General features: G+C 41.9%; 1 protein-coding gene across 8 annotated transcripts in view; it reads left to right on the top strand.

Annotated features, from left to right (window-relative positions):
* Window positions 1-256: 256 nt before the first annotated feature.
* Window positions 257-3,869, top strand: part of LOC109926329 (ADP-ribosylation factor 1-like) — a 28,125-nt gene continuing 24,512 nt past the window's right edge. For 3 of the 8 annotated variants that reach the window (XR_007265896.1, XR_007265895.1, XM_048618950.1), the window contains exon 1: window positions 259-441. The gene's annotated coding sequence lies outside the window, so the exon portion shown is untranslated. Of the gene's footprint in view, window positions 442-2,435; window positions 2,475-2,630; window positions 2,815-3,869 lie in introns of those variants that run through there. The other 5 variants (XM_048618948.1, XM_048618946.1, XM_048618951.1 and 2 more) reach the window with 5 other exon arrangements.

The raw sequence follows: 3,869 nt of genomic DNA, 5'->3' as shown, positions 1-3,869 counted from the left end.
CTGCTTGTTGCTGGGCACTGGCTAGTACTACGCCTTTCCTTGTGCGTGTGTGTGTATGCACTCTGCAAGCTGGGGCGTTCACGCTCAAGAGCAACTCGAGGAAGCTTCCTCCTACAGTACAGAGTTGACTCTGAACGATGTGATTTCTTTAAAGATCTTAAAGTTTAGACTCCGGCCACTAGGTCGGAGTGACAGCCTTTGACATCAAGACTGTGTTTGATTGAGTATGGCATCAAGAACCCTAACAAAATTAGAATTAATGACTATCAGGGTGCAAACTCTCTGCTAGTTGGAGTCATACCTGGCACGCAAGAAGATGGTCGTGGTTGTTGGTCAGCTCCAGGACATCTTGACAAGAGTTCCTTAGGATAGTGTCCTTGGCGCAACCATCTTCAGCTGCTTTGTGAATCACCTTCCCTCCATCGTGCCTAATGATCTGAGGTAAATAAAAGGAGTTGTTGTACCCTTGGTTCACGTGCTATGATAGTCATATTGTGAGCACATCTTAAATTTGTACTGAGCATGATGGAAATCATTCCAGTCAATGGGAAAGAAGTGACATGTTTTTGCATACAAGGCTAAATTCTTTGCCTGATAACTTATCCCATTTCCAAAACAGTGCACCACATTTTAGACTGGGTGGAGTTGCCCATGTGATGAAATAGATCACTGCAATTTGCCATCTAATGAAGGTTTAAGGAATGCAGGTCCAAACTGTTTGATCAATAAACATTGGATACCATGGTTTGTGCACCTGTTACTTGAATCTTTCACTTGTGATCTCTCTGCTTTTATTTTCAGTTTGTGTTTGTTTGTTTGTTTGAACCGTATTCAAGAGTAGTTGTGTAGGGTTGCACACATCTGCCAAAGATTAGTGTAAGCATCACTAAATACACATGGGAGGGCTTTAGTAAGTTGTATTGCAAATCCTGTTGGGAGCAGTGGAATCTCAAGTGGATGTTGTAGCACCTGTTCAAGGAGGCAAGATTTTGAAATGAATTGGGGAAGTGATCGTAGGATGAAGAGTTGAAGTTTGATTTTCTTCAGACTGGGAGGTGCAGTCCCTGGCAGGAGTGTGGGTTTTGCATCAAAGTCAAGAGGCTTGACTCTCTCTCCAGAAGAGAGAGAATGGGTGGGTGAGGGGCATTGTGGGATTAAACTGTTTCCTGCACACAGGGCATGATCTGATGGCCTGCAATGATTGCTGCTTGTGTGCATGACCTGAGTTATACTTTCTAAAGGTTTTTATTTCAACCAATCAATCTTGGTTAAATTGCAAACTTGATGACAAACTGTTTGGGGTAGGGGTTGGTGGTGTACAATTATCCTTTCTCTTTATTAGTCCTGAAGTCTAGGAAGCAGAATGTGTAAAGTATAATGTCACAGCATGGTAGAACCATAGAAATGATACAGCACATAAGGGGGCATTTGGTCCATCTTGTCCATGCTGATGTGAAGACACCCAAATGCCCTTTTCTAATCCCATCTTCTTGCATATGGTCTGCAGTTTACATCACTTAAAAGTAGTACCTAGATCTGCACCTTAAAGCTTTTAGGGTCTCTGCCTCCACCAGCACAGGCAGTGACTTTCAGAAACCCCATCACCCTGTTTTAACTTTCTCACGTCCAACATATTCCTCCTGTCACTTAGCTTGAGCCTGATGTCTAGTTTTTGAGCTCCCCACTAAAGGAAATTGGTTCCTCCTGTCTACTTTTTCTCTATCCGTACCCTTCACAATTTTGTATACCTTAATCATATCATCCCCTCAGCCTTCTCCTTTCTAAGGAAAGCAATCCCAACCTCTCCAGTCTTCCTTCAGCTACAATTCTCCAGCTCTGGCAACATTCTAGTAAATCTTCTCTGCACTCTGTCCAGTGCAGTGATGTCCTTCCTGTAACGTGGTGACCTGAATTGTGCACAATACTCCAGTTGTGGCCTCTGCACTGTCTTGTACAGTTTCATTGTTATATCCCTACTGTTTATTTGAATTTTTTTGGCTTTTATTTTCTTTATGGTGGGTGATATCTCCAAACTATGCTAAAATTGGACTTGGCTGAGCCTGTGCAGTGTGCATCTTTGTGTTTTTTGGCTTTTTCCTCAAACTTGCATTTATTGTCACTTAAGACCTTTCTGGAAAAATATGCATGGATAATGTTGGTTTTCAAATTAAAACTGTGTTCTACGAAAAGTTTACTATCCTAAGATTGATTAGGAGCTCGAGGCTAGCAGACTTGACACTTATAGATAAGTGCAAATACATTAACCAAGCCAGCCACTGTCTGATTAGTGTAGGCTCTTGTGAAATTGAATGCTTAATTAGAGCTTTGGATTCAGCCCCCTGACTCTTTGGGAGGGTGGTTCTATCACATCTAGGTAGATAGAAACCAGTTGGGTGACTTCTCTAATTTTGAGCTGTTGTGCCTTTTTTATTCAGGAGCTGGATAGTGCTGCTGATCTGATTTAGAAGCAGAAGGTAATGTGTGTATTTCAAGTTTAGAGCATAGTGTCTACACTTCAGAACAATCTAGGCTTTTGTTTAGTGTGCAAATGGTCTGTGGACAGTGAGGGGGGTGGATTTTTAAAAAAAATCTTATTGGGGATTTGATCCTTGTTTGTTTTTTGTTTTTTCAGGCAGCCTGCAGTGCTAATGCCTAGATTCTGATCTGTTAGAAAACGAACTCCAGGACACTTAGGAAAGCTTAATTCAGAGTGGATGAAGGGGAACTGGTAGATGTGTATTGGGGTTTCCAGAAGACCTTTTGATAAGGTGCCGCCTAAGCTTATTGGACAAGATAGGTGCTCACAGTATGAGGGTAAGGTATTCGAATGCCTTGTGTGTTGGCTAAGGCATAGTAAATACCCATAGTTAATGGGTCTTTAGGTTAGAGCACCATTTTTGCCACTGGATCAGTCTTGAGGTATCAATTATTTACTATCTGGTGGACAACTAAGGTTATACAAGATTACAAAGAGATTTATAAAATCATGAGGTGAATGTAACTGTACCCACATTCACCACAAACAGATGTTTAAAAGACATTTGGATAATACATTGAATAATTCCTGTTTGGGTGAAGGGCAAGGCTGGTAGGTGTAGGGAATGCTGAACAACTAGAGAAATTAAGGTTTTGGCCAAGAAAAAGGAAGCATACGTCAGGTATAGATAGGATTCTACAAATACATTAAGGACATGAGGGTAACTAGGGAGAGAATAGGGCCCCTTAAGATCAGCAAGGCCACCTATGTGTGGAACCACAGGAGCTGGAGGAGATAACGAATGAGTATTTTGCATCAATGTTTACTGTGGGGAAGGATATGGAAGATAGATAATGTGGGGAAATAATAGCAACATCTTAAAATCTCTATTTCAGAGGAAGTGGTGCTGGATGGCTTGAAACACAGATGGATAAATCCCTGGGACCTAACCAGGTGCACCCTAGAACTCTGGGAAGCTAGGGAAGTGAGTGCTAAGCCCCTTGCAGAGATATTTGTATCATCAATTGCCACAAGTGAGGTACCAGAAAACTGGTGGTTGGCTAACATGGTGCCACTATCTAAGAAAGGTGGTAAAGAAAAGCCAGGGAACTATAGACCAGTGAGCCTGACATAACTGTTGGAGGGAATCCTGAGGGACAGGATTTTGTATTCCTTTGGAAAGGCAAGGACTGACTTGATAGTCAACATGGCTTTGTGGATGGAAAATTGTCTAACTACTTCTTTAAGAAGTAACAAAGGGTATTGAGGGCAGAGCAGTGGATGTGATCTATGTGGACTTCAGTAAGGTGTTTGACAAGGTTCTGTATGGTAGACTGGTTAGATCACATAGAATACAGGGAGAACTAGCCATTTGGTTGCAGAAATGGCTCAA

This window comes from Rhincodon typus, chromosome 41, assembly GCF_021869965.1.
Source record: "Rhincodon typus isolate 14 chromosome 41, sRhiTyp1.1, whole genome shotgun sequence".
Lineage (NCBI taxonomy): Eukaryota > Metazoa > Chordata > Chondrichthyes > Orectolobiformes > Rhincodontidae > Rhincodon > Rhincodon typus.
Note: the sequence above shows the minus strand (reverse complement) of the source record. Positions and strands in the feature narration are given on the sequence as shown.